Here is a 24,485-nt window from a genome sequence, read left to right as displayed (position 1 = left end):
CCTCCATGCCGAAAGCAGCACAATTTGAGGAAAATTTTGGTGTGGTGGGTGTCAAACTTAAGCAGGGTTTCATGCTTCTGTTTCTATTCCACATTTTCCATGCTGACCTTGACAGAGAGTATGTTTATTAAATCTGGGGACAACACAGAGCTGGGAGAGCCCCACCAGCATGGTAAGGTCAGAATTAGCCTTCAAAATTATCTGGATAAATTGAGAAATCATCTGAAATAACTGGCTGAAATCCAACAGGCATAAAAGTAAGGGATATTGGACAGGAATATTGCAAAGCATAAATAAGACCCAGGGTGATTATTTTGGCAGAAAGGGAGCCAGCAGTGGGTGATGAGCTGAGCAGGGTGGGGTGGTGGGACAGAGCCTGCAGGATTTCTGTCCTGGTCCTAAGGGAAGAGGATGGAGCTGGCAGGAAGGAGGGAAAGGGAACACGGTGGGCAAGGAAAGCTGGATGTAACACAGTGCTGAATTCTAATTTAAACAAAGCTTTGGTGCCACCATGCAGGTTGGGGAAATTCATCCTTCCCTGAACCAATTCTTGTCTGTCTTTGCTCCTTGGGTGTTTTTTTTCCCCCACAAACGAGCCAAGAAAAGCCAAGACTGTGACAAACTACAGAGAAATTCCCTTTCCATGACAGGACAGAGGGCTCCAGTGGCTTTGTCCTCACTGGGAATTCAGTGCCCTGAGTTTAGATCCCCGTGTGCCTCCTGGAATTCCTGTCTGCTGCTCCTGAGCTGATCCAGACTATTGCCAACCTCCTGCTGGAGAGCTGTGCAAAGGTTTGGGGATCTCCTCCCTGGATGAGCCATTTCCCTCATGGAAATTGGGATAATTGCTGTTTTACAGGTGCTGTGCTGCTGCTCGAAAAATGCTCAAAAAAAAGGAAAAAATTAAAAATTAAAAATATTCAACCACAAAGCTGCATTCCCTGGGAGTTAAAGCATTGATGATTATTTTTCCTGCCATGCTACCAACTCTGCAGATGATCTTGAGCTTCTCACAGGCATTTCCCTCAGAGGAGACATCACACCACCAGCCCAGTCCCTAATGAGAAAAGCACCCTGTGAGTGCAGGGTCTTATCCTTCCCCATCACTAATTATCCTCATTTATTAGCAGGTCACCCCAGCAGTTCTGCTTCCTCCTCTGCAGGGTAAAACCCCCACTTATAAACACAGAGCTTTATTTTCCCTGGCAGGTTCAGACAGAATTTTAGGATTTTTAGGTAATCCTTCAGAGATGCCACTTTCACAAGGGCAGGGAATGCTTCCCTCTGCCTTTATTTCTAAGAAAAACTTGTGCTGCCCCAACACGAGGCCTTTATAGGCATTGTTATTGCAGAAATAAAGCATAAAAATGGCAAATTCCTGAAAAATTCAACTCAGAATCCAAGAGCTGCACTCCCACTTCCCTGCTCCACAAGCACTCTAATGGCTTTGGGGGCCAAATTAATGTGAAATCTGTTTTTTCTCAAGGCATCACCATCACCTCCGAAGTGAATTACCATGAGGAGATCATAAATGTGTCCTTGAGGTGTAAAAGAAAGGCAGTGAAAAATATGAGCACAAATAAAACCACTGGCTCAGGCTGCACACTCTGAATATTGATATTTTTTTTCCAGAATAGTGTCTTCCTTTCAGGCTGAAGGATATATTGCTTTTTAGATAACTGTTAACCTGATAGTGAGTGATAAAAGTGATCATAACTTGGGGGCTATTCTCTTCTGCACAACGTAATAATAATAATAATAATAATAATAATAATAATAATAATAATAATAATAATAATAATAATAATAACTGGCAGTTTTCCCAGGGGAAATCCTGCCACTTTGTCTAGATAGGATTCACACCCACCCTGGATTTTCTGGCACACTGAGATCCAGCAGTTCTGGAATCAGTGGCCACCTCCACCCCACCTGTAGCAGCCACAGGTGAGCTGGAGCTCAGGTTCTCCAAGCCAAAAGTGACTCCAAGTGAATTTTGTGGGAACAATCTGATGTTTCCCAGCTTGGAGAATCCTTGTTCCCTCCCAACCCAAATCTGGGATCAGCAGACCTGGTGTGGGATTGCTGGTGTCACCTCTGCTCTGCTTAGAGCCAGGAGGGTTTAAATCACTTATCCAACAATTCTGGCTGAGAATCACAAAATAAACTGGACTGACTTTGCTGGGCTGTTGTGTTAGACCAGTTAAAAATTACAGAGATTTCCCCCCTTTTTAAAATCTGCCTTGCTTGGGGTTGTTTTTATTGTTGTTTCTCACCCAGAGCTTTGTTCAGAACACGTTGTTTGGGGTTGGAAGCCCAAAACCCAAAGTGCCTCTAAAACTCCATCCCTGTCCTTTTGTGCCTGTGCAGGGTGGGACAAGGGGAAGGACCAGACAATTAATGGCAAATTAATCATCATTATCATAATAGGCCCTGTCCATAGCACATTCCCAATGATTCCAAGGGCTGTGCTCCTCCTGAAGTCACTGCTCCTTATTTTACACACACGGGGAGAGCCATGAGAATAAAAAACACAAAATCCTCCAGATTAACTCTACAAATTCCATATGAGTGGAAGCATTGCCCACTCGGGGATTTCTCCCTGCAGGAGGCAAAAGAAACCCTAAAATGTTGAATTCTGTGCCCAAATGTCCCAGGATTCCAGGATATCTCACCATTCCTGGGGATAATCTCAGGATCCCAGGATATCTCACTATTCCCAGGAAACCTCAGCATTCCCAGGGATATTTCAGGATCCTGGGATATCTCACCATTCCCAGGGATATCTTAGGAATATGATTTGGCACAGGAAGAGCCAGGAGTATAAAAAACACAAAATCCTCCAGATTAACTCTGCAAACTCTACGTGGGCAAAAGGATTGCCCAATCTGGGATTTGTCTCTGAGGGCTGAAAAAGAAACCCTAAAATGTTGAATTCTGTACCCAAATGTCCCAGGATCCCGGGGATATCTCAGTATTCCCAGGGATATTTCAGGATCTGGGATATCTCAGGATATCTCACTATTTCCGGGGATATCTCAAGAATATGATTTGGCACAGGGAGAGCCAGGAGCATAAAAATCACAAAATCCTCCAGATTAACTCTGCAAACTCCACGTGGATGGAAGCATTGCCCACTCGGGGATTTCTCCCTGCAGGAGGCAAAAGAAACCCCAAAATATTGAATTCTGTGCCCAAATTTCCATCCGGGTGGGTGTAAATGGGGTGAGTGACCACCGAGCTGTGCAGAAGCTGGGAGAACTCTCGAAGGAAAAACCCTGGATTTTTTTTTTCTTTTTTCTTTTTTTTTTTTCCTGCTTTTTCTCACAGAGTGAAGAAAAAAAAAAACAAAACAACAACAACAAAAAAAAAAACCCCAAAAAACAACCAACTGCCTGGCCTGGCTGGCTGTGCCAGAGCCTGCCCTGAGTTTGTGTGTCCCCACTATTCATTAGTGATTACATGCCCCCCGAACACCTGCAAGAGCAGCTCATAAAGCACGCATTCATGGGCCCTGGCAGCACCAGCATGGGAACTGCAGGCTACAGGGCCACAGTCATTGTATCTCCAGATAAAAACATTCTCTCACCAAGCCCTCTGAAAATAGGAGCTGGCTGCGATTTCGGTTCGGCACCACAGGGTATTTTTAAAGAAGAAATAAAATAAAATAAAAAGAAGGGTTACTTCACCTCGGTCGCTTTTAAAGTCAGTTAAGAGCATGGCTGGGGTGCTGTCGGTGCAGCAGCAGCCTCTGCCACACAGCAGGGACAAATCACAGGGTCCCCAAGTGTTTCCTTGCTGGAGCATCTGGCAACGGTGCCATTTCATCCCTTGCACTTCCCATTTATTCCCCCTCCTGCCCTCAGCAGCTCTGACAGGGGCTACAGTGTCAGGGTGGTCAGCAGAGAAAGGCACTGCCTTCAGGGGTCCCATTGGAAATATCAAAACACTCAAAGAAAATAAAAAGATCATTAAAAGAAAAGCGAAAAAAAAAAAAAAAAAAAAGCACCTACAACACTTAAATAAGAAGGTAGGAATCCTGGCAGGGAAATGTTAGAGCACAATGGAGCCTCACATCGGGCAGGGTGTGCTGACAGGGGCTGGGTGCTGCCAGGGACTGGCTCCAAACGTGTCCCCAGGTGTGGGCTGGGGGCCAAAATGCTGCCAGGACTTGCAGGTGAGCAGGTCCCCATCCCACCCACCCTCACAGCGAGCACAGATGATGTTGGAGATGCAGGGAATGTCACCGCCAGGGGAAGAGGAGCCCTGCCTTTCAATATTTAGCTGATATACCATAGAAAAGCCCAATTTTGTGAGTCCACTCCCTCCCAAAGGGAGCTGAAGTGGTTTCAGAAGTGACAGAGCCCAGGGTGGGTGCAGCACCCTGAGCACTGGGATGTGCCTCAGGGTTTGGGATGGTGGCTGGAAGGGCAGCACAGAGGGGGCTGGACACACACAGGAGCAGCCCTGGAGCTCAGGCTCCGTGTGAAATATCCCTGCTCAACCTCCTGCTCTGGGCCTCTGAAGAAAAACGAGGATGAGGAATTGTGGAATTGTGGAATTGTTCCCTGCAGCCTTTGCCTTCAGCCACAGCGAGCTGCTCACACAGGAGCAGGGAGAAGCTCTGCTGAAATGCCTTTATTTGCTGCTGACACCTCAGGGGTGAAGGAGAGGCTGCCAAAAGAGCTGGTGACACTGCTCAAAGCTGCAAAAAGAGCAGCAGGAGTGACAGCAAGGGACACCTGGATGTGTCAGCGAGATGGAGCTGGGGTCCTGCATCACTGCTTACACCAGAGCAACAACCCAGCAAGGTGACTCAGGACAGGTGACCACATCTCTGGGGTGGGAACACGCCTCTGCTGGCTTATCCAGCATCTCTGGGAGGTGTCAGGTCTTTCCAGATCATCCCCTGCCCTTTAGGGTAAACCCTGAAGCTGACAAAGTACTCAGCACATCCTCATTTCTTACCTCAGCTCCTCCCCTCCCACCACAAAAATGCCACCTGTACAAAACCCAGTGCCAAAAACCTGGCAGATCCAACCAAGGAGTCCCCGAGTGCTGAGTCCCAGGCTAACAGGAGATGTTGTAACATTTATGATTCTCGAGGATACGTTGAAAACAACTGCATTTTTAAAAACCTGTTCAAAGATTTGCTTGACACAGATTTCCCAAGCAGCCAACCTGGGGTTCACCTCATGTAAATTTTATTTCCCTAAAAAATTAAATGTCTAGTCTGCAGCAGCTATTTAAATTCCCTCTCTAAGCAGTGCAGAGGCATCCCTGCCTCCAGAGGGTTGCTTCTCCCATCCTAAATCCCCCTAACCATAGGATTATAGCAGGAAGCAGCAGTGGAAGCATGTCAGAAGCATTGCAGTTAAACCACAATTCAAGAGCAGCACCAGAAGGATTTTCATGGTTGCACAGAGGACAGAAAAGCTCATTTTTCACCTTAAAAGGGAGAGGAAAACCAAGGCCTGGCATTTGTGGAGCAGTGAGTAGTGGAGAGGATCCATGCCAGGTCATTCCCCTCTCCCTTTCCAGCAGGACCCTCACCGAGCTCGGAGCTGCTGCTGGAGGCAGGAGATGCTGGAATGCACCTGGCCCTGCTCACCTGGCTGATCCCAGCCCATCCCAGCCCTTCCAGGCTCCTCTGCACATTCCCAAAGCCCACAGGCTGTGCTGGGACACTGCTGGCAGGAACCATCAGAAACATCAGCCTTTGGGATCACCTCTGCTTCCACATGGCCTTGGATCCCCAAGGCTTGGCCTTTGGGATTGTCCCTGTGCCTTTGAGGATCTGGGAAAGGATGCTGTGTGGCTGGGGAGCTGCGGGAGGACACCAGGCACAGTGACCTGCATTTCAAAGCAGGGTCCTGTTACAGGGTGGGGAGGAAGAGCCCAGGAGCTCCAGTCACAGAGCTGGAGACTCCAAGATCAATGCCTTACATCCTACACCCATTGAGCTGCCTCAAAATCCCACCATTTCCATTCTTTTGCTATTCAAGAAAGTGAAAAAAATACCATCTTTCAAAGAAAGAAAAAAAAAAAAAAAAAAAGGAAAAATATGCAGCAAACTCTCCTGTGTGTGTTTTTTGACTTAGTAATATCTGTAGCAAATTTTCCCAAGAGACACAAACAAACACATGCCGAACCAGAATATCAATGAGGGCTTTTTTAGAGCAGGCACATTAAAATGCAAAACAGGAGATAATGAGATAAAGCAGCAACTTACAGGTTTCTTAATTCCAGATTTTTTTAAAGCCCGTGAAGTAGCTGGAGGAAGGGAACTGCTTTGGAGCTGGTGGAGGGCAGCTCGTGGGGCTGGAGGAGTGACTGAGGGTAGGAAAGAGGAGCAGGGAGAGATCAGGGAGCCCACGAGGAGCAGGTGAGAGCGTTGAGGAGCTGGGAGGTTGAGCCCTCCTCGGAAGGATGCTGCTCTGCACCTGTGTGCCCTGGGCTTGGAGGGGCAGAATCAGCACAGGGAGTGAAGAAGAAGCTCAGAGTGAGGCACCTTCACCCCCAAACCATTGTTCCTCGCTGTTCAATATGAGCTGCAGCACATAAAAATCACTCTGGCATAGGAGGGGACCCCAGGAAGGGGGCAGAGCACCCTCCTGCACACACACACACACACATTGTGGGGTGGTGGGTGAATCCACGCTGCAGCCTGAGCTCAGCTGACAATGTGGCAGCAGCCTCAGAGGCTTTCCTGGACTCAATACAGCCATGCTGAGCAGCAGAAAGGTGGTTTTGTTCCTCCTTTCAGAGCTCCAGCCCCTCTGAATAACAGCTCCGTGTTTTCCCACCCGCAGCCCCGTAGGTGACACTGGAAAATTCGGGGTCACTTTGAGGAGGTGACATTTTGGATGCCGGTGCCAAAAAGATCATGAAAGGAAAATGAAAAGAAGAATGAATGAGAGGAAATGGAGAGAGGGGGAAAGTATAAGAAAGAGCCATTATTTAACCAGACCTGGCCAAGGGTAAAGGTTTTAATTCTTTCCAAGTGCCATATGTGGTTGCCTGTGGGGGAAAGGCAAAGCCATATTTATCTGACTGAACCAATAATTCATATCTGTTTCAGAAGCCGACTTTGGTGGATTGTAGATCTACAGCTGTTCCTAGTCTAGGTCCAGACTTTCCCGGTGGGAATCACTGTAGCAACACGTCTGACTTATAGGATTCATATGGAGGGGGATAGGAGACCCAGAACTGTAAATTCAAACCGTGTGTACATTACTTCTATGTATTCAATTCAAAAGCATTTAGGGCTTTTCAAAACAGTCCTTTCACTACAGGAAAACTCCCCCACACTCACAATTTAAAGGAAACAGATCTTTCATGTTTACCCTTCCTGTTTCTTGTAGGAGGTCTTGAAATAAAGGTAAGAATGCAAAGCCGTTTTATATTTTTCCAATAAAATTTGGAGCAGTTGCCCTGGTGGACGTGTGTGAGCGTGTGGAGGGGGATGGTGGATGTGTTACTGGGGAATAAATCACGGTGTCAGGATTAAACAAAGAAGGCTCAAGAAATACTTGGACTTTCTGTTGCTTTGCTAAAGACTACTCAAGATTATGTTTTACCTCAATTTTGTTTTTTGACACACACGCCCCTCACAGCTTAAGAACCATCAGAGTGACAAGAACATTTTCACAGCAGGAATTTTGCCATTTTCCTTTACCTGTTCGGGGAAGATCCTCCTTTCTCCCTGGGGACACTCAGAGCTGGTGTCACTGCTGGCCATGGCCAGGTCTGCATCTCTCATTGCTCCTTGATGAACTGACCCAGACCCAAACACAGAGACACATCCTCACCCAAACCCCACCCTGCTGGAAACGTCAGGAAGGACCGTGCACTAAGGAAGAGCAAATTTCCCTCAGGGATGTGCAGGAATCCGTGGTAGAGCCCTTCAACCCCTAAGATATCACCCTCTGCACAAAATGGTTCTGCCAAAGGGCCAAAGTCTGGTTTAAAACTGACTTTTCTACCAGGTTTTATCTCTTTATTGATTACAGCAGCAAATCAGGTGCTTCACAGCTACTGCAGGAGTCTCAATTAGGTACAGAATTGTTTGAGCTGGAAAAGAAAATTAAATATTATTTCATTCCAACCCCCTTTCCATGGTCAGGGACACTTCCCACTGTCCCACTTGGCTCCAAGGCTCGTCCAACCTGGCCTTGGGCACTTCCAGGGATGAGGAGTCCACAATTCTGTGGTCAACATGTTCCAGGGCCTCTCCACCCTCACAGGGAAAAATTTCCTTCCAATATCCCATCCATCCCTGCCCTCTGGCAGTGGGAGCCATTCCCTGTGTCCTGTCCCTCCATCCCTTTTCCCCAATCCCTTTCCAGCTCTCCAGGAGCCCCTTTAGGCTCTGGAAGGGGCTTTGAGCTCTCCCTGGAGCCTTTTCTTCTCCAGGCTGGACACTCCCAGCATCCAGGCTTCCATTTCTCCCATTTCCCCTGTGGGGGTGCTGGGAGGGTGATGGATTTGGTTTTGTGTTCTGCCCTGGAAGGTGCAGAGAGGATCTGCTCAGCCCTGAGCCCTGGCTGCTGTGTTTCCTGGGCATTCGAGCTCAGTTTTGTTTGCTTTCTGTCTCTCTGCCCGTGTCATGTATAATGTATGATTGCCATGTAAGTTCTCCTTGCTCACCATGCCAAGGAAAATAAAGAGTTTGGAGCTCTGAGTTAATCTGTGCTCTGGAAAAGAATCACTGCTGGGCTCTTCATGGGGCCAGGACATGACAGAAACCTCTCCAAACCAGGGATTCTCTGTTCCTTTTACACCAGTGGAGGCTTCAGCTCCTCTTCTCTTCCCTCCTGCCCTTCCCTTGCTGAATCATCATCGAGGGCTCACTGTAAACCAGAGCAGCAGGGGATGAATAAGGATGGAGACAACTCCACAAATTCCACAGCACAAACCCCAGCTCAGACACCTCACAACAACACAGAGGAAATGTTTTTCTCCTTCTTACACATGAACTGGTGGGATTTTTTTTTTCCCCTCCACTGCACTCTGGAGCACAAACTCTGGCCAGAGGAAGGAGAATTTAGCACCTGGGAGCACCCAGGGAACTGCCAAGGGTGAGGTTCATGTCAGGGGAATTTTAAGCCCATTGCAGTTCTGATCCAGATGTCAAATCTCTGCTTCCTGTAACATCACTTGCCTACAGTTTTTGGCCTGGAGAAACACAGGGTTTACTCAAAACCATATGAGAGTGCTGCTGTACTGCTGGAGCCAAATGTCTGAGGCTGGAACATGTTGGGGATGATATCAATGCATTTTAACAGGAGCATGGAACCCAGAACTGCAGCAGGCTCAGCCCAAATATTCTTCTGAGCAGGAGGAACTTCAGCAATTCAGGGAGCATCCAGCACTTGGAAGGATCTATAAAATTTTGGCTGCAACAGTCCTTAGCTATGGATTCATATTTTCTATAGCTGATCTTAGCATCTCCCCTTGAAAATGTCAAAGGCAAGCTGCTGCTTAATGTTAATAACTTTTTATTTGCATCTCAGCAAGGGCCTGCTCAGAGGCTCAGGCTCAGATTAGTGCTGGGACACCTCCCTAGGTGAGGGACAATATTGCAGGACCCTCCCTTGACTCTCAAAAAGCCAAAATCTTGTGGTACTCTTGATCCAGAGGGTGGATGGTGGTTGAAAAGGCAAGGGTAATACTTTTAACTGAGTTTTTGGCCAAGAAAAATGTCCTGTTACATTTCCTAAAAGAGGTTTTAATGGAGAATACAGTCGTTTCAAGCCCTGTTCTCAAGGGCCTGATTGGTAAATTGGAGCTGACAGAAAACTGCTTCTCTCTGAATTTCCCTGGCTGAGGTGTCACGTTGTGCTGGGTGATAGATGGGGCAGACAGTGACAACCCGCAGCCATTCCTGGCTCATTCCAAAGGCTTTCCTGCCTCTCCTTGGGAAGGCTGCACAGAGGGAGAAACCCAACCAAGGCAGAGCTGGGAACAGCAGCTCTCAGCACCCACACCGAGCTGCAGGACCTGGGCCCCACACACAATTCCCAGGATCAAATCATCCATCCCTCGTGGGATGCTGCAGAGAGGGACCAGAGGTGGGAGCTAAAGAGGTCCAAAAACTCCATGGGCACTGAAAAACTGTTTTACACCAGTTATGGAGGCATATGTGAGGATATTTTATGAATAAGAAGCAATGCTGTGTGGAAAATCGCCTGCTGTGGGTGTGGCTTCCACCTCACCTGAGCCAAAAATGAGGAGCCATCCACCTGAACACTCTTCTCTCTGCACAGAACCCCCCAAACCTGCCAGCTACCTCCTCATTCCATCCTTCCCTCTCTCTTTCCTGCTCAGCAGCATCTTTGCCTAATTCATTCTTGCAATATTTTATTGGGTTTGGGGTCTAGACTTTGGAGATCTCCATGGATTCTCCTCCAGCAATTTTACAAATAAAATGCTGGCAGAGGGCTGGAAAAAAATCACCTTTATGTTCTTGAGATGGGAGGTTTCTATAGGGTAGGGAATCAAATCACAGCAGCCTGCATCTGTCCCCCATGTTGAACCTGGAGAAAGGCCCCCTAAAGTCCCCATGGAGGGTTTTAAACTGGTTCCACTGGGCAAACTGGACCCACAAGTGCAGCAGCCTGGCATCAATACCACTGCCTTCTTAATTTTTTGAGCTCTCCTCACTTCTCCCAGGTCTGGTGCCCTAAAAGCTCTCTGCAGAGCACGGCAGAGGATCTGCCCCAGGGTGCCCACAGTCCATGCTGAGGAACCATGCTGCAAATTGAGGGGAAAAAATAAAAAGGAGGGGGGGATTAAATGGTTTCCTTTCCCTCTCTGGGCTCAGCTATTCCCCACCCCCTCCAAGGCTGGCTCTGGAAGGGGTTTTTGCCTTTTCTCAGGTGATGGGGGAGGGATCCAGTGCTGGACCCAGAGGCCCCAAACCCTGCTCTGACTTTGCTGCCTGAAGCACAGAGCTCTCAGAAAACACAGATGAAAGGGAAGCTGGGGGAGGGCTCCAGACTGGGAGAAACAACCCTCGTGGCAGGTCCTTTGGCAGGGGTCAGGCTGCAGGACACAGAGGAGATATATTAAAAGGGGAAGCTGAAGGAATCTAAATAATCAGGCTCCCCACTGGATAATGCCTTGACAAGAGGAGATGCTGTGGGAGCCAAGGAAAACTGAGTCACACAGAGGGGCAGAAAAGTAAAAACTCCCTGCACAGAGGGGCTGGGGCTGGCCATGGAGACCTGGGAGGCACGGGGGAAGGGCTGAAAGCTGGAAGGAAATTAAATAATAGCCTGAAATTCCCAGGTGAAGAACAATGGAATTGAAAACAGAAAGGCCCCCGAGAGATAAACAAATCAGGATGGAGAGGCCAAGAGCAGGGAGAGAGACCTGGGGGCTGAATTCTGCACCCTGTCCTGCCATCCCACCTGGGGCTGCAATGGGGCACAGCCCTGCCAGGCACCCCACAAGATTAGGGGAGGTCCTAAGGGCCTGTCCTGAAAGTTCCTCTAACCTAAACCAGCAAAGCCACACCAAAAATATCAGTTATCCCTATTTATCTGAGGCACAGAGAGATTAAACCCAACTCTCATGCCCTAAAAGGTTCTTTTACTCTCTGCTTTTTCTAAAAACGCTTTGCAGAGGATAAAAAATGTCCCTACTTTGACTGGGGAAAGCCAGCACAGCCCCATGGAGAGTTTGCTGCAAGACGAGGAATTAAATCCACGCTTGAGAATCCCAGGGAAGATCCCTGGATGTGCAAGGCATTCAAGAGGCTTATTTCATGGAATATCCATCAGGAAACAACCCAGGAGACAGAAATCCATGGAACAGCTCTGAATAACTTCTGACACAGGTGTTACAAACTGCTGGAGCCTCGCTGGCTGTGACAGATGTGTTTTGATTGAGGACATGGTCCTTGGAGGGTGGGAAATTATTGCCTTGGAACCAAACAGCAGATTTTTTTTTTTTGTTTTGTTTTGTTTTTTTGGCAATTCTGCTGTGTTTTAAAAATTCATGGGCAAGCCCTGAAAGCACTTTACCAATAAGCATTAATATTCCCAGAGGTGAAACTGAGGCTTGGGGAGTGGGAGCTGTTGCACCACGATGCAAGAGCAAGGCAAAGAGCCCAGAGAATTTCCACAGGGTTTCCTTGTCCCCACAGCATCCACACAGTGTCCTGCTGGAATTTACCCACTACACTCACACTGAACCTGCCTGCTCTGGTAAATTCCCTGCAAGTGGAAAAACAGAGGAAGTAAAGAGGAAAATCTGAATTTTCAGCTCCAACTGAAAATTGTTCCCTAATATCGAATCCCTTTTCACACCCTGCATTCTTCCAGCACCAGTTTGTGTTCAAAAGCCTTTTCTATTTCCTTTTCCAGTGCCACATGCTGCTGTGTCAACATAATACAGGGTCTTCCTAAACAAAGGAATGTGTGTCTAGAAACCATCCACAGGGAATGGTGGCCAGAACCCCACCAGCAGGGAGAAAAAAGGAGGTTCCACGCTCCTTTTTATGGCACAGCTTAAAAACTGGGAGTAGACAGCACCTAACACAGGTCTCTGATACAGGATAGGGGAGGTCTGACACCCTGGAGGTTCTTCCACGAGCCCAAGGATTATCCCTGCACAGGGGAGTTCATTTTTGTCCTTCTCTCTGCCCCTCAGGCAGGTATGAGCAGCTAAAGGTGTGCAGGGATGGGTTAGAATTCCCCCTGTGCCCATCAACCACAGCCACAAAGAACCAGGAGAGTCAAGAGACCCTGCCCTGCTCCCAGCTCTGCTCCCAGCTTGTCATTTCATCTTGGCCAAGGCACTTCCTCTGCCTTGTTGACTTAACTCAAGCTGGTTCTGAGGCAGCAGCCAAAAAGGTTTTCATCAGAAAATATGGTTCAGAGGGGAACATATGACCTGCAGCTGAGCTCTGTCGGGGTGTGAGACCATTGGATTGCACAGTGGCATGCCAGACCTCCTCATTTCCATGTAGGATTGATTCAGAGCACTGCCAAGGATCTGCAGGAAGCATATGCATTTGTTTAACATGGTGGGAGCACTAGGAGGAAGCTCAGGAAACGTCGAGCCTTGTTGCAAGAAATCCTGCCCCTGGAAGATCAGGAGAATGGCCCAGGCTGAGCCAGGATGGAGATTTTCCCCAAGTGCCCTGTGGGACATTGTAAAGGAGAAGGGAAACCAAAATTGTCATCCCTGACAACAGAGTGACCCCACTTTTCCTGCCCTGCCTGTCACTGGAGATCCAAGCCAAGCAGAGGTGAGGCTGTCCCTCTCCATCTGCATTTTTACTTTCTATAGTTCTCTATATATAAGTCCAGCATGATTTTTAAATGCCACAGACGACCTCTGGACTGGAATCTTGGTGCAATCTGCCTGTCAGCAGAGCAAGGGGAGCCTCTTTTTACCCTGCTCAGACCTGCCAGACTTCCCTCGCGAGGACTTGGCCCCTTCATTTAGACGAAATCCTAAATATTTGTTTTTAATTGCAAAATGGATCCTCATAAACCAGCAGGCCTGTGTGCTATCAGGCTTTGGATTGCATCAAGCCTGGCATGTGGGCTCATGAGGCAGATGGTCAGGGAAAAGCACCTTGGCACAGCCTTGCCTGGCATCTCTCAGACAAAGGGCTGCACCGGGGACGAGGATTTTCTCTTTCATCGCCCCTTTCCAAAGGCTGCATCCAGCAGGGTGCTAAGCTTCTGTCAGTCTCTGTCAGCCCTTCACTCCCAATGTCTTTCTCCCCACAGTCTGGCTGCTGGGGGAGTGAGGTCTCTTGGCAAAAGCCAAGCCTGGGTCTGTTTTCTGAGCTGCCTGCACGGCGAGGCACCAGCTCTGTCTGCACCCCCAGCCCCTCCCCAGCTCCCTTTCCTGGAGGTTTTGGCTGCCTCCATGCAAAGATGGAGTGCCCAGGCACACCCCTCAAAACTCAGATTGCCACAAGTATTTAACCCTGGCTGAGTCTGATCCCACACTCGGTATTTCAGAATCCCCCAAAGGAGCATTTCTCACTTATTGTTGGGGCTCAGCAGTGGGGCAGCTCTGCTCCTCCAGGGAAGGGGAATGCCCTACCCAGGAATTCCAGATGTTGTCCTCTCCCTCAAACTCCCAGAAATGAGCTGCTGCTGTTCCATACCTCCCATGGAGACAGAGGAACCAGGAGAGGGTTTGCCTTGCAGCCTGGAGCAGGAGCACTGATGAGGATTCCTGGGCATGGCTCAGCACATGAAAATTCTGCCTCTATTTAAACTCTCTGAGACATGAGATGAGAAAAAAAACCAGATTCCTATGGGTGCAAGTGATATTCCTCCCTGTCCTCCCTAATAGCTGCTCAGATAAACTCCAATCTAAAACAACACCAGCAATTTTTTATTTTTTTTTTTTATGGACAGCATGGCTAATTTAGCCCATTTTAGGAGATCCAGCATGGATGGCACAAACACAGGCTGGTAAAATTCTAGCATTTAAGAGTATTAATTTAGCCCAGCACATTAAGTCCACAAATCTTTCTGCCAATTATTTTGGATAATTGTAACTATCACCACAAACAGTTTGAGATGTACAGGATCTGCAATTATCTGTGTTTCTCCCCCACTGTAAATGAAAAGGATAAGGAGTAGAACCATCAGGGAACAACTTAAAGCTTCTATTTGCTGCTGGGAACATCTGAACCATTTCTCTGACACCTCCAAAAATTGATTAAGGGAAAAGGGGATGGACGAAGGGAGATTTATTTACAAACAGACTGAACAGGGGGCCTGGAAACTGGGGAAAGGCATGATGGAAAAAGGCTGAAGAATCGGGGGAAAAAAATGGGAAATAAAGGAAAAATGGCAGAAACGATGAAGTGAAGAAGCCCGACATGACTTTTTTCATGACTTTTTCACTCCAGTTTGGGCTTTGGCTCTGAATGGGGGCGGGTGCAGACAGCGATGGGCGCCCTGCTCCAGGGCCAGGTCACTCCTGCCCCGTTGCAGGGACATTGGCCAGCCAGGGAGGAGGCAGGCTGAGCAGACCCAGCCGGCAATGCCACTAGAGGGCCCCTGGGCCAGCGGAATGTGGCTCACCCGGGGGCTGGGAGCTGGCCAAGCACCGGGGTTGGGCAACCCTGCATCACCTGCATCCCCGCACAGGTGACCTGGAGATGGAGGGGAAAACTCCTCGCTCAGGCTGCACTGCTGCTCTGGGGGTCTCCATCCAGCCCCACATCCAGCCCCAGCCGATTTAACATCAAATAAGTCAAGCACAGCCCGGAGAAATCTGATTTCCAAGCCAGAGCAGCATCTTGCACCCATTCGAAATGTCCATTTGGAAATTCAGTGTGAATAACACAAACACAAGACAGATGCTGCCACTTACCCAAATGTCTTGGAGGAACAAATGGGAGGCGAATTTGAAAGCAAATGAAGCAACCAGATTGTAGCTCTTAAGTGGACTCTGTGCTACAGCAAGGGGAAAACTTGGCAGGGAGGGACTCAGTGCTCACCACTTTGCTTGATCTACATAAACCATAAGTGCACGTGGAGCTGTTCGCTCTGAAGCTGAAGACTTAATCAAAAGCAGGTGAAAAAAATCCTTTTTTTTTTTTTTTTTTTTTTTTTTTTTTTTTTGGGCTGTGGTTTGTGCCTCCACGGGGACAGCTCAGCCTAAAAAGCCACTGCCAGGGGCTGTGCTGGGTCACCACAGGTCCAGTGGCAGCTGCCGCACCAGCAGCAGGTGCATGGCGAGATTTTGGACACAAAATTCCCGTTTCACCCAAGGCTGCTGCTCGGAGATGCTCCCTGCAGGAGCGGCAGCAGCACCACGGTGCTGCCAGAGGTTTGGGAAGGAAACGAGGTGGAAAAGGGGGAAAAAGGTGGAAATGGTGGTTGTGTGAGTGAGCCCTGAGCCACCCAGACACTGAGCATTCACTGGGAGAGCACATTTCGTGCAGCTGGCGTCGTGTCAGACTAGACTGGCTTCGTGCAGGAAATACTGAGCACTTGGACGCTGGGAGCGAGGGCTGGGAAGGCGTCCAAGATTGTGCTTCACATCTGCTCCTGCGAAGCCACTGCGAGCCCTGTTTGAGCATGTGGGGTAAACAACAGCAGCCCCAGCAGAACACAAGCACAAGCAAACGTGGGGGTGCTCTGGGGCCCCCAGCCAGAACCTTGGGAAAAAGCAGAAAAAGCTTTGTCCTGGCATAGGCAGCTCAATGACCAGAGCACAGGCAGGGAAAGGTGCAACTTCAAATATCAGCAATTTAAGTCCTGATATCAGTGAAATGCTGGAGTTTAATCCGTGTCCAGTACCTTGCACCCATCTTCTTAAAAATGATCTTTTCTTTCAGCAATCTAGGGAAAGAAATGAATAAAAAGCCACTGCGAGCCCTGTCTGAGCATGTGGGGTAAACAACAGCAGCCCCAGGAGAACACAGCAAACGTGGGGGTGCTCTGGGGACCCCCAGCCAGAACCTTGGGAAAAAGCAGAAAAAGCTTTGTCCTGGCATAGGCAGCTCAATGACCAGAGCACAGGCAGGGAAAGGTGCAACTTCAAATGTCAGCAATTTAAGTCCTGATATCAGTGAAATGCTGGAGTTTAATCCGTGTCCAGTACCTTGCACCCATCTTCCTAAAAATCATCATTTCCTTCAGCAATCTGCATTTATTCCTAAGGAAAAAAATGAATAAAGAGCCACTGCGAGCCCTGTTTGAGAGTGTGGGGTAAACAACAGCAGCCCCAGCAGAACACAAGCACAAGCAAATGTCAGAACTTTTGGAAAAGGGAGAGGAGCTTTGTGCTGGCACAGGCAGCTGAGTGACCACAGCAAATCACCACAGCACAGGCAGGGAAAGGTGCAACTTCAAGGTCAAATGTCAGCAATTTAAGTCCTGACATCAGTGCAATGCTGGAGGTTAATCCATTTTGCTCACACCATGTCCAGTACCTTACACCCTTCTTCCTAAAAATCATCTTTTCCTTCAGCAATCTGCATTTATTCCTAACAAACAAACAAAACAAAAAAAAATAGCCATGGATGCACAATCCCATCCAGCTCCTGACTTTCTGTTGCTTTTCCTCATCACCTCCACAGAGCACAAGCACATTAAATGCTTCCATTGCTGGTGTTGGCACCAATAAATCTAAATTTTCAAGCTTGGCAAACCCAGCTAAACAACTGGCATAGAGATAAATGATTCCTCTGAGGTAATGTACAACTCTCATTACCCCAGGACTTTTTTTTTTTTTTTTTTAAATCAACCCCCCCTGTTATGAAAATCCTGGAAAAACACAGCTTTCCCCCCCCCAGCAATAAAGGTACCAGTTTTCCCTGTGGATTCTCAGTTTTTTTCCATTAGAAAATTCCCTGTGATATGGCAGCTCGCCTCCAAACTGGGAGCAAATTGGGAGTTGGAAAAACGCAGCCTCCCCTAAGAGCCTGGAGAAGAAACTCCTTAGCAGCCAGCACCCCCTTGAACCATCCAATAAATGGCATTCAGCTCCAACTCTCCAACACTGCAAGGGAACAGGAGAACAAAGGGATTTGAAGCATGGATTAGATCATTCCAAATGGTCTCAACATTGGTGGTTTGGGGGTTTTCTTTTTTTTTTTTTTTTTTTTCTCTCCCTCAAGCCGTGTGGCAAGGGCTGCATTTGAACCTTTGAGGACAATGTTTTGACACAAATATTTAAGCTATTTAAAATAAGTAATAACCTTCAGTTACCTTCAAGAGTATTATATTAAAAACAGAGAATGGGATTAAAACAGATTAGCTCCCAACGTTTCTTAATGTGGCAAACAGCATCAATCAGATCATATCAACTCGAGCTGACAGCTCAGGGAAATCCAGAGGAGCAGATTCCCTTAGAAAAATGAGATATTTGATCAATTCTTGTAAATTCTTTTTTCTGAGCTGTTAGAAACTGCATTGACTTCATAAAAATGTAATGACAGCTCAGCCTTTGCTTAGCATAACATCCTGAAAGTGCCTGAGAACATTGAATTAAGGCGCCCCGGCAGCGCCGTGTGCGATTGAGGAGTAAATACCGCTGTCAATTTGCTCTCCAAATGCTGCTGCCCATCGATTTCCCACTCAGGGAAATCAGGGAAATGCCTGCCTTGCAATCCCAGCTCTCCATCCTGCACTTTAGTGCCTGCAGACAAACTGGTGCAGAGCCCTGGTGGGATCCATCAAGCCACAAGGTGTGAAGTGAGGGGCGAGGCAGCACAAGAGCCAAAGTTTAAGGATGCAGAAATTCCCTTTCACCTGCCCTCACTCTCACCCTCCCCAGGGGAGCTGCTCCTTCCCTGGGAAGGGCTTGGATGGGGTTTGGAGAAAGCTGGGATAGTGGAAGGTGTCCCTGCCCATGGCAGAGAGTGGAACAGAATGTTCTTTAAGGTCCTTTCCAACTCAAACCTGGTTTTTTGTTACCTGTCCCACAATGGATGTATTTGCTGGTCCTTAATTTTCCATCCCAGGAAGAGCTGGGCAACCACCCTGGAGAGTTTTCCTTCTATTTTGTTGGATTCCTATAAATGACTCCAGGCAGAATTCCAGCCAGTTTTGTTTCTTTTCCTCATGTTTTAGACTCATCTGGAAAGGAAAAGTTACAGAGTTGAGTATTATTTGTAAGTTAATCACCACAGGGTTAGGTGGGATATTTGGGAAGGAATTCCTGGCTGGGAGGGGGGGCAGGCTCAGGGTGCCAGGAGAAGCTGTGGCTGCCCTTGGATCCTTGGAAATGTCCATGGCCAGGCTGGAACAACCTGGGAGAGTGGAAGATGTCCCTGCCCATGGAATGAGATGGATTTTGCGTTTCTCCCAACCCAAACCAGTCTCTGATTCTGCATTTACCCCATGGGGAACAACTCCAGAAGGAATTTGGGGCCTGCTGAGGGCGGCCACTGGATCAGGGTGGCAGTGCCACTGTCACACGAGGGTCCTGAGCTCTGTTTGTGCTGCAGTGCCACTGTCACACGAGGGACAAGGGCTTCACTGCTGCCACTGTCACACGAGAGTCCTGGTCTCCACTGGTGCTGCAGATCCAGCCCAGCTCCCACTCTGCAGCACAATCAAATCAAGCATGAAGGAAGCAGAGCCTGGTGCTTAAAATGGCATTATCCGAGCGCTCCGTGGGAACCGCCGTCCAAATCCCTCGGCATTAACTCGGCGTAATCTTGGAGAAATCTCTTCCCAACTGTTTTGAAATAAATCCTGTTAAATTCTGCAGGGAATTGGCCTTATCTCTCCACACCTGTGTGGGTTTTTTCCTACCTTTCCCCCCCCGTGCCTGGACAAAAGGGAGTGGGTCTGTGTGTGGCAGTGTGTGTGTGTGTGTGTGTCTGAGAGGAGCTAAAGAGACAATTATCTTCTGCTGAAAATAAACATCATGAAACTATAGATGCCTAATTTTTGCACCTGGAAGATCCTCTTACAGCTATTCACTACTAATCACTCTTAGCTAATAAATGAATAGAATAACTAATGTGATTAGAGTAATTTGCCTATTCATCAGGAATATTAAATGAATTGAATATTTTGTATTTGACTCGTCTCTCTCAGCATTTCCCTGATACTGTAATTAGCCCCTTGTCTGTTCCTGTGGCAAAAACACCACGTGGCCTTTGGGATGGGACACTTGGGCTCATTCTGCACCCCTGGACAGATGGACACCTGCTTTTATAGCCATACTTTCATGCTAGAATGGAATCATCCCACTGGAAAAGGCTCTGCACACGTGGTGGAAGGAAGTCAGGGCAGAAAAGAAAGAAAAAACTCTGTTTGGTGCTAGAAAGCACCCAAATAAAGAGATTTTACAGAGCAGGCACTCCTGGTCACCTCAGGGGTCACCCTAAGGGTGACATCACAGGGGTGGTGGTGACAGAGGAGCTGCTCCTTGGCTGTCAGCATTTCTTAGGAAGTTGTCCAGGAAATTCTTGGCCACTGTGGCTCTTTGCCTTATTTTCCAGTTGGGAACGTGACAGCTCTGTGAAAACATCCAGGTGAACTCCCAGACCTGTTAATACATGCTGGGATGGTGGCTGTTAAATTTAAATCTGCTGAGGAGTCAGGAAGAAGCTGAACTATGCAAATGATGATATAAAATAACCAGTGGGCAGATATTCAAATAAGGATTTCACATATATACATAAAGAAAAAAAAAATCAGAACTGGGATGGAGCTTTCCATATCTATACAAGGTTTTTTGAGAGAAGACAGCAAAGATTTAGAAAATTAATGCTGGTCCTTGTCTGCTTCTAGAAACTAATGGGGATATGCAGAACAACACAGAAAAGATGCATTAATAAAATTGCCAAAGATCATCTGTCACTTCCTCTTGGTAAGAAGCCAAAGCATTTTTTAAAATGCATTTGCACTTAACCAGAATGATATCATAATCTTCCTTAGTCATATCTTTTCCTGCCTTCCTGCTACTCCACAAAGCAGACAGCGAGGTTTGCAGGAGACAAACTCAAAATGCTGCATTAAAATTAAAAAGGGAAGAGGCTGCACGGAAAAGCTGCACAAACAGAATCACCTTGAGCTAAACCTTGAGCAAGAAATACACGGGGCACGTTCAGAGCAGGGGAGGAAATTGGGAGGAGAAAACAATGAATTATTGAAGGCTTCAGGGTTCTCCAGGCTGAGTAGCTCTAAAATCAAGATGTCACACATCCCTTTTAGGGTCTTTTGCTGTGTTTTGTTGGGGTGAGGCAGATGTGAGGTGGTTTTAATATTTGGAAGGGCATAATTTGGGTTTCATTTGGGTTTCACCTCCCCTCTTTCACAGCCAACCCTACAGAGTCAAGTCTCTTGTTCACATTTATTTGTGTCACTTGGTTTTGGGGTGGGTTTTTTTCTGGTTTAGTTTTGGGTTTTTTTTTTTTAATATAACTGCAAAGAAAGCCCAGACCTACAGAACCTAAAATGTGAATATCACTGTAATTCTGCATCAGACTCCATCCTTATTAATTATGCCATAAATCTCTACCTGAACTCCCAGACGTCCCCGTGCTGATTCCTGCTCTGGATTCCTGCTTCAGAGCTGAGCTATTGTGTATCACACACAGCTACCTGGAGAACATCCTTCTAGGCAGAGACGAGGCAAAGTCTCTTCTAAATTCTCTTTCATATCTTGTTACACAACAAAATTCCTTTCCCAGCTACCCACAGCTCCTCACCATTATATTTCTGCCTTCCTACTTAGACCTGGAGTTTTCACTATGAACCTGAAACCAGTTTCACAGATTTATTTAGGTATTTTTTACACTCCCCTCACCCTTAATTTCTCCTTTCAGATTGCTTTCAGACAGCAAGAGTGCAAACCACTTTGATTCCTGAGTTGTTGTGAGAAAAATGCTATATGAATGAATAAGTTATAATAATAATAATACATTACAGTGATAATGATGGATGTGTTTTAAACAAAGCCTCTGGCTGCCAGTGTGGAGGAGCTCTGGAAAAATCAAAGATAATCTTGCATGAGGAGAATTGTAATGAGAAAGACCTGGAATATTTTATCTCTGAACTGCTCCTATCTGCTCAGGGTTGTCCCAGTTTGACTTGAAGAGTGTGGCAGGTCTGGAGCTAAATTTAGGCCCAGGTGCTCTGGTGCTGTCAGAAGGGAGGGTTTGGATCCATCCTGGATTCATTCCCAGCCCCGTGGGCTCTGGGCATGGGGCAGGACCCCGTGGTGCTCAGCACTGCACACACACACACACAGAGCCCGTTTCATCCTCAGAGCCCCTGCCAGCCAGGCACATGAAAGCAGAAAAAGAGATTAAAAAACTCGCCCCAGCCACCCAACAGGTCAGTGGCAGGGCTGGGAAGAGTTCTCCCACTGTCACAGAGGGTCTCCAGGAGAAACCTGCCCTGGCAGCCCTGTCCCACTGCAGCTCATTTCTATTAAAAAATGGGGATATTGGGTCAAACTCAGTGCCTGCAGATTAATCCAACAGGAATGCTCTGAACGAAAAAACTCCTGGTTTTCATAAAGAATGAGACTTTTCAAGGAAGGGCTTCACGATTTATCCTAGTGGGGATACATCCTTTTCAGTTTTATCCCATCAGCTGTTTATCAAAATATCACCTCCAGCACAAGCAGAAATTGGGCTGCAATGACAACCCACGGTTTCTTTTGGCACGTGCACCTGTGCATTGTTAAGGAGAGCTCCTCAATCACGGGGATTTTGGAATTACAACAGAGGCACCGAGTCCAAGACACAAATCTTTTCTACTCCAGTTTCAATCCCAAGAGCTGCCAGACCTCGGGATGCTAAAAAGCTGAGGAATATCCTTTAGAAAATATAAGGCAGAATAATGTAATGTGTCCAAATTTCAGCAGCATCCCGAGCTCTGGGTGACTGCAAAGCCTCTTCAGCCACACTCAATATAAGACACAAAGCAGCAGAGCCTTGCAAGCTCCCTAAAACGCTGGGGAGGCTCCACAATCCTCAGCCTGTGCAGATCCTGGTGTGCAAGGCTTGGCCTTGGGGGTCTCTGGGGCTGGGGGATTTACTCCTGGCCACTGACTTGAACGTGTGCTGAGCCAACATCCCGATTTCCTGTGCTGCCTAAATCTCTCCACCCTCAGGACAGCTCCTAGGACAGACCCTGAGAAAGTAATCTCATGATTTATGAGCTTTTCTAACAATGGCAATAAGCAAGGCAGCGTTTTAAGCAGCTAACTGAATTGGGATGTGGGCTGGGTTTTTTTTTCTTTTTCCACAGCACAATGTGGATCTATTTAGCCCTTACAGCTTGAATTTCAGCCTTTCTTTGCCCATGAGAAAGCCTGGTAAATGGGATTTGGGCTAGCAGCTATAGGGGAGAATATCTTTTAATTAACCAGGAGGGTGGCTCAGGGAAGATCCAGCACTTCCTCTGAGCTGAGTTTCCAGCTCCACTGCGAGGCAGACAGGTACAAATTAAGGCAGAGCAATAACTGCAAATCGAATTCCCGATGGCTGTGATTTACCTGGCTTTGTAGGGGACAGGGCTGACTCCAGCGCTGCTCTGCAGGCAGGGCACTGCCCCTCACCTGAACATTTCCACCTGAGCAGCTCAGGTGATGCCAACCCACGAGGATTTCCCCCCTCTGAGCTCAGGGAAGCCCTGTCTCTCTTTTCAAGGCAAGGCAATCAAACCTCTCATTACACGGCTGGCAGGGAAACATTTTTTCCTGAGAACACAGCGAGTTCTTCTGTCCAGAAAGCACAAACTGGGCACAGGTCCTGCCCTTTCTGCAGAGCAGAGAGGTCACACTGAGCACGGCTCCACTCCTCAGTCCCGTGTCACCTGTGAGACACCAGAGGTCACAGCGTGACCAAAGGCAGAGCAGGATTTATATCCACAAAATATCCAGACTCTGGGGAGGTTGGAACAAAGCAAACCTGTGAGGAACAGCTGAAAAGACACAAGCTCAGGAAAGGCCAGGGATGGGACAGCACAGAGAAATTCCCAAGAATTCTTAGTGGGAACTCTCACCTTGCTAAAGGCTGAGCGAAGCAAAAACGAGGCACAGCTCTAAGAGAAACCAAACCTGACCAGCACCCAGGGAATGGCTGTGCCTGCTCCCAGGATGGACACAGGGATGGAGCCGAGCCTAAACCTGCATCCCGAGCCCAAACCCTGAATCCTAAGCCCAAACCCTGAATCCTGAGCCCAAACCCTGAATCCTGAGCCCAAACCCTGAATCCTGAGCCCAAACCTGCATCCTGAACCAGGAAACTGCATCCTGAGCTCAAAGCCTGAATCCTGAGCCCAAACCCTGCATCCCGAGCCCAAACCTGCATCCTGAGCCCAAACTTGCATCCTGAACCAGGAGCCTGCATCCTGAGCTCAAAGCCTGAATCCTGAGCTCAAAGCCTGAATTCTGAGCCCAAACTCTGAATCCTGAGCCCAAAGCTGCATCCTGATTCCCCCACGACTTCACCGAGTGCTGGCTCTCGCCCAGCACATCCCTCCCGTGGCCCCGGCGCTCTCTCCCTCGCCAAGTCCCGCGGTGTTTTACTGGACAAGGCATGCGAGTTAAATTTACATTTTATTTGAACAATGTTTCATCTTGTTCCTCTGCGTCTCCGCTGGCGATGAGGCAGTGAGAAGCTGATGAAATTTATTCCTGCTCTTGCTGCCATGCTGTATAAATAAAGGGGAAGGAATAAAATACTTCTCCAACAGGAAGTGTGAAGGCTTTAATGCTTTGTTTAAATATGCAGTTGAGAGACTTTATTTATCATGCAGCATCTGTATGTGCCTACAGCTGAAATTTGCTCCCTAAAATTAAAAGATCTCATTTTTACATACATTTTTTTTTTTTTTTACCTGTGTCACACCACCAAACCTGGTGGATTTACCCTTAAATCTATGCTGGGTAAGAATCCCCCCCCCAAAAAGATGCCCAGAAATAGCATTGCCACTGTATTCATGTGTCTCAGGTACTGTGAACCCTGGCTGGCTGCATTTCCCAAGAATAATTGGTGTATACACACACCCTGGGAGATTTATATT

The 24,485-nt window shown here is 47.7% G+C and overlaps 1 long non-coding RNA gene across 14 annotated transcripts in view; it reads right to left on the bottom strand.

Annotated features, from left to right (window-relative positions):
* Positions 1 to 7,957: 7,957 nt before the first annotated feature.
* Positions 7,958 to 24,485, bottom strand: part of LOC148221359 (uncharacterized) — a 50,703-nt gene continuing 34,175 nt past the window's right edge. For 10 of the 14 annotated variants that reach the window (XR_015808158.1, XR_015808163.1, XR_015808156.1 and 7 more), the window contains 2 exons: positions 18,408 to 19,173; positions 7,958 to 8,849 (listed from right to left, as the gene is read on the bottom strand). This is a non-coding gene — a long non-coding RNA (uncharacterized LOC148221359). Of the gene's footprint in view, positions 8,850 to 16,887; positions 17,491 to 18,407; positions 19,174 to 22,797; positions 23,274 to 24,015; positions 24,114 to 24,485 lie in introns of those variants that run through there. The other 4 variants (XR_015808161.1, XR_015808153.1, XR_015808165.1 and 1 more) reach the window with 4 other exon arrangements.

Source organism: Sturnus vulgaris, chromosome 23 (genome assembly GCF_052056855.1).
Source record: "Sturnus vulgaris isolate bStuVul1 chromosome 23, bStuVul1.hap1, whole genome shotgun sequence".
Classification (NCBI taxonomy): Eukaryota; Metazoa; Chordata; class Aves; order Passeriformes; family Sturnidae; genus Sturnus; species Sturnus vulgaris.
The sequence above is the reverse complement of the archived record's forward strand: the minus strand, read 5'-3'. Positions and strand labels throughout refer to the sequence as shown.